Source organism: Mandrillus leucophaeus, unplaced genomic scaffold, assembly GCF_000951045.1.
Source record: "Mandrillus leucophaeus isolate KB7577 unplaced genomic scaffold, Mleu.le_1.0 Scaffold3, whole genome shotgun sequence".
Lineage (NCBI taxonomy): Eukaryota > Metazoa > Chordata > Mammalia > Primates > Cercopithecidae > Mandrillus > Mandrillus leucophaeus.
This window is the reverse complement of record NW_012103142.1, coordinates 15,679,170-15,692,939: the sequence shown is the minus strand read 5'-3', so window position 1 is coordinate 15,692,939 and position 13,770 is coordinate 15,679,170.

Genomic DNA, 13,770 nt, shown 5'->3' with positions numbered 1-13,770 from the left:
TGTAATCAACAAAGGCCAGAAGCAATCACAATGATTTATATTTGCTATTTGACCATTTTTAGCCAAGAAGAACTCTAGCCCAATCATGCATAATTCCATAGGAAACAATGTCATTATTTGAAAGACTAGGCAAAATTCATTTTCTAATCATGTTTCCTCCATCGAAATACTTGTCTAGCTAAAATTCCACTGAAATTCAGTGATTATTTAAAATATTTTGTATTGCCTATCTCAGCCTAGTATTAATACAGCTGTCCAAACATTTGTAGTTCTTACTCAAAGAGGCTACTTTGTTACTCATCACTTCAAATGTATTTTGTAGCAATACAGACGGACACACAATTTCAAGTAAAATTGCCAGCCATATTTTCATCCTTTATTCCTACCTAAGTTATTCGAACACATGAAAATTATGGTATAAAAATCATCAAACTGACCTATCAGAATCATCACCAATGCAATTACTGCTTTGGGCAAAATATTCAAAATTGGAAAAAATTGAAGCCATTGATGAATTTGATGACATAATGCTCATGAAACTTAAGGATGACTCCATGTTTTTCTGAATCAAGTTGATTTTATCTTTCAAAACTCTCCTCATACAGAATGTTCTTTGTCTTAATTAAAACTAATTCTAAAAAACGATTTAGGGGATGACACAAGACAACAAACTTTCATAATGTTAGCGCTACTCAGCACAGAAGCTCAAGTAGATATTTTTTTTAAAAAGGTGTATGATCAGCTGAGTTCTGCAAATCAGGATGAAACTCATTCTATTTGCTTCAAATTTTAATGTAATATGTTGAAAATCTGTTTATTAAATTGCCATTTTGCTTTGCATTTTAAATATAGTTGTTATAATTTTTATCAAAAATGCTTTTGATTATTACTAAAATTATACTTCCGTTATGTCCAAATGAGGGCTTTGTGATCTCCGTGGAAGTGACCTTCATTATACTTTGCAATATGGCCTTTTTTGATAGTTATGCTGCTGCACAGAGCCCAGAAGTTTTTAACATTTTCTTTACTTCCCAAGTCTACCTTGTAATAAAATAACTGAGGACCACAACTCTGACATGCTGTCTTTTTCCATGTTTCAGCAACAGTGTGATTTTAATTTTTAGCGTGTTTTTCAGCTTTATCTAATTTCTTTTAACTGGAAGAAACATTTCTTAAAGTTGACCTTTTAAAAAACTTAGCCGATAAAACTGATTGCCCTTTAAATTAAGTAGCGTGTTTTAATCTGGGCTTGAATGAAATTATTTTTCTTTCAGAGTTGTTGACATTAAACCATAGTCATTAGCTTTTTTTCTAGTTCTATGAAGCAGAAAGTGTAGTGGTAAAACAGTAGTGTGACTCTAATCTTTTGACCACCCACCTCCTATCCGCCAGAGCCTCTGTCCTCATTTTCTTGTGAAAAGCCACAGGCATCTAGTGGTTCTGACCTCCCTCCCCTGGGTGAGCAGGGGTAACTCTAGTATAACTCTTGCCTCTCAAACAAATGTTTGAAATGTTGGTTACCCACGTCCTAAGCTAAAAAATTCATTATAGACATTTATTTCAGAAAAGGCTTACCTGTCAAGAACATACAACCTAAAAATACGTCACTTCATGTGATTCATATTAAAAAAAAAAAAAAACCAATTTCATTAGTATTGCAATTTCCTAAGGTGAAATGTGCCAAATACAAAAGTATTAAATATTTTTTAAAATAAAAATTAAGAAACTGTTTTCCCTCTCCCTGATTTAGAAAAAAGAAAAAAATGTGGGGTGGGGGGAGGGGAACAAAAAAGGAACAGCAAAGTATACTAGTAAGATGGCTGGATCTACAAAGAAATAACCTTTCCAACCCTCCAACCCATTCTCTGCTGTCTGCTTTCCAAACCTGAAGAAGCCACTTAAGACGTTAATCTATAAGTTTGTTCAACAAACAAAAAATGAGCCCCTTATGTCTGAGCGATGTCCTAGCAGTTAGAACAAGGATGGCTTCTTTCCCACAGACCCTCACAACTCTGGGAATTCACAGTATGACAGATCTGATGCACACCCGGGGGCTCTGGGAACTCGAACTGGGGCTTTCTCCCTAGAGACTGTAAGACTCTAAGAATCAAAGCCGATCGAATCAACATGACAGGAAGCATTCCAAAATTCCAGATTCCACAGATCGAGTCTCATCTTTGTGAGCAACTTAATTTCAGAATATCTCTTCTTGTTTCTATATAGAATTTCTTCTTCTAAAAACCATACAGTTGACTGACTACAGGCCCAACTTCCTAATGTAAGACAAAACAGGCAAAAGGAAAACATGTGAACTGCAGGCTGGGACATGTTCAGTGTTTGGCTCCTTTAGAAAAAAAAAAAATGCTTGACTGAAACACACACACACACACAGAGCAATGGAGACAAGCAATTTTACAAGACAATTTTGAAAATAAATTTTTAAAACCGCACCTCTGACTTAAGAAAAAAAAAGTATTGAACTAGAAGTCACAAATCACAGTAATCAAAAAGGTAAACAAAACTCCAGACAGAACTTTATCAGCCAACCAGAAGGATTTCAATCACCAGCTTGGTCAGCTGAGAGTCTGCGGCTGCTACTCGCATAATTAGACTTTGTAATGAATTACTGAGACGTCAGTGAGATTTCACAAAGTGTTGTAGAAGTTCCCAGACAGACTGTGGGTATACACTTCAGATGATCTCAGGGGTGGAAGATTTCACAGCGTCTGTCATTAACCACCCCACTGCTTTCCCTTTAGTTAATGACCAGTCCATTCCTCCTGCCTGAATACAGATATTATGGAAGGGAAAAAAAGAATAAAGCAAACAGTTATTGTCTGTTTACTCTTTAGGATTTGAACTCAGGTCTGTACCTTTTTTTTTAAGTATGTCATGTGGCTTTTCTAAAATAAGAAAGGGCTGATCTTTGGTTTGTTTGTTTGGGGTTTTTTTTGTTTGTTTTGTGTTTTTGTTTTTTTTGTTTTTTGTTTTTTTTTTGAGACTGAGTTTTGCTCTGTCACCCAGGCTGGAGTGCAGTGGAGCAATCTTGGTGAAAGAGCTGATCTTTGAATGGAGTTTAATTTTTTCAGAGCATTTCCACACACTGGCATGCCTAGGAGGTATTGAGATATTGTAAGTTCAGTTCCAGACCACCGTAATAATATAAGATTGCAATAAAGCAAGTCGAAATAATTTTTTGGTTCCCTAGTGCATGTAAAAGTTGCGAGTACACTACACTGTTGTCTATTAAATGTGCAATAATAGCATTATGTCTGAAAAATGTACATACATTTATTAAAAATATTTTATTGCTAAAAATTGTTAACAATTATCTGAGACTTCAGCAAGTCCTAATCTTTCTCCTGGTGGAAAGTCTTGCCTTAATGTTGATGGCTGCTAACTGATCAGAGTGGTGGTTGCTCAAGACTGGGGTGGCTAAAGCAATTTCTTAAAATACGACTGCAATGAAATTTGCCACATTGATTGACTCTTCTTTTCATGAAAGATTTCTCTGTAGCATGTTATGTTGTTTGATAGCAGTAGAACTTCTTTTAAAATTGGAGTCAGTCCTCTCAAATCCACCTGCTGCCTTATCAACTAATAATGTAGTATTCTAAATCCTTCGTTGTCATTTCAACAATGTTTATGGGATCTTCACCAGGAGTAGAGTCCACCTCAAGAAACTGCTTCCTTGCCTAATCCATAACAAGCAACTTCTCATTCATTAAAGTGTTTTCATGAGATCGCAGCAATTCAGTTACATCTTCAGGCTTCACTTCTAATTCTAGTTTTCTTGTTATTTTCACCACATTTACCGTTACTCCCTCCACTGAAGTCTTAAACACTCAAAGTCATTCATGAGGGTCAGAATCGACTTGTTTCAAACTCCAATTAATGTTGATATTTCCACTTCCTCCCATGTTCTTAATGGCATCTAAAATGACAAATCCACCAGGTGCGGTGGCTCATGCCTGTAATCCCAGCACTTTGGGAGGCCAAGCGGGCAGATCACCAGAGGTCAGGAGTTCGAGACCAGGCTGGCCAACATGGTGAAACCCTGTCTTTGTTGGAAAAAAAATAGCCGAGTGTGGTTGTGGGTGTAATCCCAGTTACTTGGGAGGCTGAAGCAGGAAAATCACTTGAGCCTGGGAGGCGGGTTGCACCATTGGACCCAGCCTGGGTGACAAGAGCAAACTCCATCTCAAAAATAAAACAAAATACAATACAATGACAAATCCTTTCCAGAAGGTTTTCAATTTACTTTGCCTAGATCTATCAGAGGAGTCACTATCTATGGCAGCTATAGCCTTACAAAATGTATTTCTTGAATAATAAGGCTTTAAAGTCAAAATGACTCCTTAATCCCTGGGCTACAGATTGCATGTTATGTTAGCAGGCATGAAAGTAACATTAATCTCGTTGTACATTTTCATCAGAGCTCTATAAGTGACCAGATGCATTGCTCATTGCTATGAGCTGTAATATTTTGAAAGGAATCTTTTCGTCTGAACAGATCTCAACAGTGGGCTTAAATATTCAGTAAACCATGCTATAAACAGATGTGCTATCATCTAGGTTTTGTTATTCCATATAATTATAGAGCACAGGCACTGCAGATTTAGCATAATTCTTAAGGTCCATAGGATTTTCAGAATGCTAAATGAGCATTGGCTTCTATGCAAAGTCATCAACTGCATTAGCCCCCAGCAAGAGAGTCAGCCTGTCCTTTGAAGTTTTGAAATCAGTCACTGAATTCTCTCTGGCTATGAAAGTCCAAGATGTCATCTTCTTCCAATAGAAGGCTGTTTTGTCTCCATTGAAAATTAATTGTTTAGTGCAGCCACCTTCATCATCCCAGAACTTTGGAAGGTGGGGGTGGGTGGATCACTTTGAGCTCAGGAGTTCGAGATCAGCCTGGACAACATCGAGATCAGCCTGGACAACATGGAAAAACCCTGTCTCTATGAAAATACAAAAAATAGCCAGGCATGATGGTTCATGCCTGCAATCCCAGCTATTCAGAAGGCTGAGGTTGGAGGATCAATTGAGCTCAGGAAGTGGAAGTTTCAGTGAGCCAAGATTGTGCCACTACACTCCAGCCTGGGAGACAGAGTGACACCCTGTATGAAAAAACATAATAAACAAATAAATATTTAAAAAATTAAAAAACTTTAAATCATGTTCATTGGTTCCTCTGAGGATTGGCCAGTTTCTCTAAAGCTTCTGCATTGGACACTTTCCCCTTTATGCATGCAGGTTTCAACTGAAGCCAGGTAATAGATGATGACTCACATCTGAAATGTAAACAGTAAATAGGGATGAACATGTGCAGATGGCAGCTGTGTCAGGCACTTGGTGAAGGTATGCCTGAGACTCATCCACCTTGTGACTCACCAAAAAGCCAAAGAGAGAATTTCAGCTGACACCTCAGAGGCTGCCAGGATAAAGAAACTAGGAAAATAAACAAAACTGGGTAAGAAACTTTAAATAACCAGGTAAAGCCAAACTTTTACGGCACTTGCAGCACTTCTAGAACTGTGTCATATAGAAATAACTGGAAGCACAGAAAAAATCAAAAGGTACAAGGTTGCTCATGGCAGTTGTATACAGAGTAAAAAAAAAAAAAGACTATGGAAAGTATAGATGTCAAACAATAATAAAGTAGATAATAAACTATATAAAGGAATATTATGGAAACATTAGAAACCTTTATGAAGTGCTTTGACATTATCAGTATGAGATAGTAGTAGTATATAGATTATTTTATAATATTAATAAGAAAAGCAGTCTTTATCAGATGCTTATCCATAGAGAAACACTGGTGGGATTTCTCACCTACCTGGTGAGAACTGGTAGAATTAAAGAATGAATTAAAGAACATTTTCAGCATCTAACAAAATATTGAAATTACTTTAGTTGTAAAAAAATGAGAAAAGGGACAATCCAAAACTATTAAAGAACAGAAATCAAAAATTCTGAAATGGAGTAGAGTGCAGCAGCAGAGCACAGATCCTAAAGTTTATTCTCCTTTTCTGTTCCCTTTAACCAAACTATAGAGTAGACAAAATCTTTAGAAATGTCACTAATACCTAGAAATCTAGAAAGAGGCAAAATACAGTAATTATTTTGTTTTTCCTCATCTAGCTGAGAACTTCAGAATTGGATGTTAGGGGTACATTGTGAAATGGGGAGAGGGAACAGTAAAACTGCCTCTTTCTGGTATGAATGAAGACTTTTGGGCTATACGTAGAGTCAAAGAAACAAATCAGAACCTTAAGACATCTGCCACTGGCATATACAACCCATGAAAATGGAGTAAGTCCTGATACCATGCATTTAACAAAACCGCAGTATCAGAGAGCTAAGTCTAGGTGGGTGGGTTGCCCTCCATTTGCCCCCTATCACCCACTGGAGTTATTCTCTGTTCTTCCACATCCTACTCTCTGCCCCAGGAAGCTGGCCTCTGCAGACTGTCTTGACTCTGGCTTCCAAGTGGCTTATTCCAATGGGAGTCATTGGCAGGAGATGAGAGGGTGGGAGGATAGAGAGATGAGGAGATGTATTCATTTTCTCTCCCTGCACGGTCACATTCCTGGCAGCGGCTGCTTTTCTCTGACTGTAGTTCCTGTCAGGCATTCTCTCTTATGCCTCAGTTGGCACCTGGCTCTAGGAATTCCCTCCTCTCGCCTCCCGCCTCCTCAGGCCTACGAATCATAATGGCTTTCCACTCCTGAGGCTCCCTGTTGCTTGTCTTGTTGAGTCTTTTAGCCCTTCCTGTACCTCTGTAAAACAAAAACAAAAACAAAAACAAAAACAAAATTCTCTTCATTAAATTCTCTTCTTTTCAGCTAAATCTTCTTCAGGAAAATCCTATGGAGAATGCTGGCTATTTGTTCCTGGGAGCTTTCCCGATATACCAGGTGTCAGTGCTGCTGTAGAGCACCTCTTCTGCCTGCTCTCCCCCTTACACTGCTGAAAAGGAGATACAGATCAAAATGCCTCTACCTCAAACCTTATCCTGGTAAAGAATGTAGTGTCAGATACGGAGAGAAAGGAGTCAAGACGTCACCTTCTGTGTATCAGAGTAATTTAAGCACAAGGAAGATGAAAGGAGATGCATCCCAACAATGCAAACACATTATAGAGAAACGTTTTGAAGAAAAACAAAGCAGAGCTTGTGTCAAAGAACCCAACATAAAAGTTAATATCACACACATATGCACATACACATACACGTTTGCAAGAAAATCCTTCACAGTTAAAGATACAGAACAAGATAATATGAGCGTGTTTTTTATTACACCTGAGTTCAAAGAAGAAAAGATAAAATAACAGATCAAGATAACTCTTGAAAAATCAAAATACCATCATGAAATTCATAAATAGGAGCTTGAAGCAAAGAGACATCAATAGAAGCAAAGTATCAATATAAAGTGAAGATGTGAGGTAATCCAGCAGAAATATTTTAATGACAGCATCAGATTTCATTTTAGAAAGATTATTTTGCCAACAGTGCAGTAGGTAAGTCAGAAGGCAGAGGCCAGAACCGGGACGTCAGCGAAGAAGCCATTCCTTAGTCCAGGCGAAGAGTAACAAGGACCTAAACGGAGGCAATGGCAGGGAGATGGATACAAAGTAGAACAATGATGGGACCCAATGCCCAAAAGAGCAAGAGGGAGGAGTGAAGAGCAGAGGTTGTTATTAACTTTGGAGAAAAAGACAATAGTTTAGTGGCGGAAACGCATATATGAAAAGGGTAGCAAAAAGAGATGCCATTGATGTTTTTAGAGTAAACTGTTCTGAGGCCAGTAGGAGATGAAATAGAGAAAGAGGAACAAGTCTGGAAACAAAGAGAAATAAGGGAATTCAGCTGAAATTTAGGTAGTATTTAGCCTGAAATATTTGTTTTGAGATTGATGTATTTTCATTATGCAAATTTTTTCCTGAAGCACTTCTACTATTGTTGAGCTTTCAATAAGCTTCATCTTGTTTTTTCTGTAAAAGCCATGTTGCTATCACAACTGTAGGACATGTTAAGCCATGATGCCTCCTACTTCTGCAAAAGCACCCCAGCACTATGTCACTCACATGAGTGAGGACTCGGAAATGAGAAAGCCCAACATAAATACGTAATAGTTCTAAAAATATGTGCAAATTTGTAAATATTTGTACATATAATGGTTGCATGTATAACGGCTGTTCCAGAGAGCTTATAACAGTTCATCTCAAAAGAATGATTCCCGACCTACAGATGTCTCTAAAAACTTTGCATCTGAATGTTTACGTAGTATAAACTATCATGACTGTGTTCATTGATGAGTAATAACTATTTCCTTTTTGACAAAATGAGGATATTGAGTGAGAAATTTTAGGTCGCATCTCTACTCTGATTGCATGGCTGGAGAGGGATTAAAAATGTGGACCTCTTGCCTCAATGGCTTAAATAATTACACTAAAATATGCATACTCACCCAACCAGTGATCTTTTAAAATTATTTTACAAGTTGGAGTTTCAGATTATTTGTGAACTTTAGCTCCAGCCCATGTTTGGGTTTCTCTCTCTCTCTCTCTCTCTCTCAGTAGATATAGATATAGGAGCACTATGAATAATTATTTGTGATTAATTACTTCATAAATGAAGAGATTAAAATGTCCCCAAATGGATGTTCAAAAGTAAAAAGCAATATGAAAATAAGGGGCTGTCTAACCCCTAAAACCAAAAGATATTTCCATCCTCTCCAGTTCTCCATATTGGAGCCACATTTCCTCCTTTGGTTCCTTACTTTTTACATTCTTTCTAGCATTACATCTCTTTTCTCTGTATTTGCTTTACTTCTTGTTCGACTGCATCCTTTCAAACTTTTTAAATGAACATCTGTGGTTGAGAACTCTCTTCATCCTGGTATGTCTGAAAATACTGTATTTTACTCTCATTCTGGATAGCTAAACAAATGAGTACATGGTCAAGGTATCAGTGTTTCTATTCAAAGGGTGACTTGTTTACAATTTGGTTCTTGAGCAGGAAGAGAGTTTTGCACCAAAGAAGTTTTGAAATGGTTTTTCCAACATGAGATCCCAGAAGGACAGCAGAGAAGGAGAACTGAGACACAGAGGCTCAGGGGAAAGAGAGCATTTCAGAGGCACAGGCAGCATTTTGGAGGAAGACATGGCTATCTGAATAACCCAGCTAAGAATCCTTACTTAAACTCTAAACTTACGATAAGTACACACAGATGATGATTATGTCTAGCAGCCATGAAACTAGTGAGGCATGAATGCAAATGTTTTTGTTTTTGTTTTATTTATTCTTTTTTTTTTTTTGCATTATAACCTATGCAAGGTAACACACTGACTTTCAGTTTAAACTAGGTCTCTTCTGATCAATTCAGAATTTCTTCCTTCTTTTCCTCTTCCTTTCTCTCCTGGGATAATATTCTGGTGTCAGGAGAAAGACATCCATGGATGAAGCCTCCACAGCGGTAGCTTCTGCCAAGATGTACAATCATTGCTGGCCTTTGGGCATCAGTACTCAGCCCTGCTTTGCCCACACTGAAATAGCCATGTCCCACTCTCCTCTCTGGTAACCAGGTCCACATAGATCACACGGATTCTTTGTTTTCTCAGTGGCCAAAGACTATCTGCCTGGGTCAGGTCTGGTCTTCACCACTTCTCAGGGATATGGGACACTGCCTGTCCCTCATTCTGTGCTCTTCCTTCTCTCTCTTTTTGCTCTGATTGCTTCAGAACTCATAGAACCTTTTTGTCTCCCAAAGCCCAGTTCTTGCTACAGGAAGCCCAGTTCTCTTTTCGGAACCAGCTGAACACATGTCACGACTTAGGCATTTGGCATCAGCATTATGCTTCTCTTGTCTTCCCTTAGCAGTTCCACCTCACCAAAGCACATGATTCACAGCCCTCAGGAAATGGCTCTGGGCACAGATACCAGTATCTGGATAATCTCTTAAAATTGTGTGTGTGTGTGTGTGTGTCTCATTGTTGTAGAAGAATGGGCCAATGAAGAGGTATCTTTTCTGAACATTTTTTAAAGTTCTGAGCTCTCTACCTCAAAGGGTTATTATAGGCTGTTGTGATACACAAGCAAAGAAGAAATTGCTAAGTACCCAGAACTCAATTCCCACGTAGGTTTTCTTCTTGTACAAACACCTGGCTTAAGAGGTGTTCCAAATACTGTAAAAATATAGGTATTTGGGGCAAGGAAGAAGAGTTTTCCTCCTGGTATGGGAAAGGGAAGAGGTTATATAAACTCCCTAGGTATCAGTTCCTGTACCACCAAATGCCTGTAGAAGTGAGAAGATATTCATGGATGACTCAGCATGTGAAGAGAACTGAACTTTGAGATCAAAGGCATTAAAGACCATCATAAAATGTCTCCATGCCCAAGCTTGCACAGAAGGGATAGTGCCACTCTCTTCCAACTGCAATGATGACTTGAGATTGCTTTAGACTCTCCAAATTCTTACCAGATCCTTAGTAGGAAATAGCCTCTCCAAACACAAAGCCAAGATAGAATTTCCTGCAAAAAATATTTGTAGGAAATCAAAGGGCGGTAGGGAGGACTCGTCCTATTAACTGATTTAGAATCTTTGAGGAAATGTGATATTTTAAAAGCCAGATGTATTATGAGATAAAATTTATACCTGCTACAACTAGAACATTATGCCAAGCACGATATTTGCTAATACACATCATCTAATGCAGAGCAACTTTTACAAGTTCCTACTCTAATATGGAGAGGATTTTTGTTTCTGTTATCAAACATGTTTAATTTGTATTTTGCGGTTCAAAAGTTTCAAATTAACAAAGACCAATTCTCTGTTATTCCATTCTTTTGAAATAGACATAATTTGAAAAAATGGCGGTCATAATAAGCAATGGCTTTGTCTTATCAACAGCTGGATATTCTCAAATTCAGCAGTTCAGGACTCACTTTGCATTTCCGTTAGAGGAATACACTGGACTCCTATTATCATTACATTTATTTTCCGAACTAGCCCCTCAGCCCACCCATGCCTGTCTGGAAACTGCTTACCCTGTCCATGTTTCCTGTGTGTGCAGCCAGCTGAATGGTGGACCTGGCCAGAGCTGACTGCATTAGGGGATGGCAGCTGATCCAACTGAACCCATCCATCCTCACCCCACGAATTTTGAAATTTGGACAAGAAGAAAGAGATGGGACTCACTCTCTTTGTCGAGAGAAGCTGAAAATCCCAGCAATCCATAGCAGTAATTTCCACCTTCAATCGCCCATCAGGATTCCCAGAGGAGCTTTTAAAATATGCTCGTGCCTGGGCCCCACTTCAGAACCATTGAAATCAGAATTTCTGGGGCTGAGACTCAGACACTAATATGTTGCCCCAAACTTTTCATCTCGAATAATTTAATTACAACTGAAAAATGGAAAGAATAGAACAGTGAACACTTACATTTCCCTTCACCTAGATTGTGCTGTTAACATTAGGATAAACAGTCTTTTAAATTCCACAGATGATATTAATATACAAAACTGAGAAAAAAAATCCCTAGGTGATATTAATATGTGATTGAGAACATCCCAACTGTAGAAAGAAGGACAGAGCAAAAGGAAGCAGATGCACCAAGAGGGGCAAAGATCATAAAGAGAGTCCTGAGGCCACTCAGACCCCTGTGTCTCAAACCCTGGGTTCTACGAGATCTCTGAGTATTACTAAAATAGAATCACCTTTGGGGCTTTAGCTAACGAGTTGTTCATTGCAGTCAAAATATTCAGGAATAATCGGCAGAAACAGTAGGTTCTATAGCGTCATCCCTAAATAAAAATAAAATCAGGGGTTTTACTGGCCTGAGCGATGGCTCTTATGTTAAAAGAAATATATAAAAATAACAAACTCAGAAGCCATCAATTCCCAAGATAATGGGACTGATAGACCATGTGCTAAACTATGGATTTTTTGGAAGTAGCCACTGTCTCCTGAGATAGACTGTTGCCCACTATTGAATTAAGTCAAATCTCACACACACACACCAGCAGTACCAAGTGGGGAAGGTGGCTGCGGGCCTGGTCTGCCCATATCACTGACCCATATCACTGACATAGGTTAGAATTACCAGAACATGCTGATGATACAGAAGACTGATTTTCAGTTGGTTCTATTATCTTTTAGACATACTTAAAAATATTATCCTCTATAGGAACTGCACCCTGTTAATGCTTGAACCCAGGGCACATGACTTCCACTGACAAACCCTGTGCTCTCCTCCCATGTCCAATTTTAGAAACAGCAACCAGTTACCAGGCCTGGTAACTGAATCCCCTGATCTCGTTATCTGTGAAGAAGAGGTCTGATTTCTGTTTACACATTTCTATTCATTTTTCAAAAAAGACAATGATGTTGTAACTCTATATTATGCAAATATTGTTAGAACAGGATTGTGGCTACATTATTTTAGGATACCATCGCTAAGGACACAAAGTACAAGTCTTGCAGTCTTTTAAGGCTAACCACTTGCCCGGAAATATATTTGAAATTATGTATTTGAACTACGAATAAGTGGATTTTTCGAAACTATAGGTCTATGAATGAATTTTGAAAGAGGAAATGTAATAAACCAAAGTGTGAGAAAAATTCAAGCCTCACTTTCATCTGCCAGTTCGCTTTAAGAGACAAAAACACATTTTGTCAAATTTCAAAGGATAAACATTTTTAAGCAAAACTAAACTTTTAAAATTCACATTCAACAAATACTGACAAAGAATCAGAAAAAGCAAATGAATGAAACATCAATTATACTATTTTAAAGAATAGTATAAAAAACAACGGAACTGTAGTTACATCCCCACAATACAAAGAATGACACAATGAAGACAAGCTTAAGAACCGAGAGAAATCTCCCGAAAGTCTACTTTCCTCTTGAGAAGGTCTCATCTGAGAAGAATGTGTAAGGCCAAGAGTTTTCATTGCCATAGGTTAGTCGTTGGTGCAAGATTTTTTGAGAAGGTATAAAAATATTCCTCAGTTTCAAGAAGGATTTGAGGTTAGTGATATCTTCATAATAAGCCAAAATTGTAGATAAAACATTACAAGGTCTGATGAGGGAAAATAATCATAAAAATGTTCATTAACTTCTGTATTTACACCTAGTAACTTGGAGATGATCAGAAAAAAAATGTTATTTAGAGGTTCCCATTTCCTATATTATGATCTTTGGATAAAATTAGTGGAGCACAGAATAACAGAGAAGAATAAATGAAAACAAAAATATTTTTATACAGACTTGTGCTCTTATTATATAAAGTGCCTCAAAGTTAACAAATTCCTTCTTATTCACTGTACATGTTCCCTTATTCACTGTATACATTCACTTATTCACTACATACGTTATTAATTAAACCCTGAATTACCAAAGCCTCATACATACAGAATCATGAGTGGCTGGTCATCTCTGAAATTCCTCTCCAAAGAAAGTCATTGGAAGAAGGAGGACCTGGGACTACTCACTGTGGCTGGCCAAAGACAAAGTCACCGGCAAATTTGCCCCACTCCCTGGCAGCTGGAGATATGGACATTACTGGCTCTCCTCTGTCATACCTTGCTACAAATCAGCAGGCTGGGCTCTTGTACGAATGAGAGTCAAGTTAGCCCCGAATGTCAGCTCCCCAGGCTGGGCCCTGCGTTCCCACAGGCAGTCAGCCCCATGGGCAGGAGTGCTGCAGCCTGACAGACAAGTCCTGCATGGGAGTAGCTCCTGCAGTGGGAGGGGCACTGCACTGGA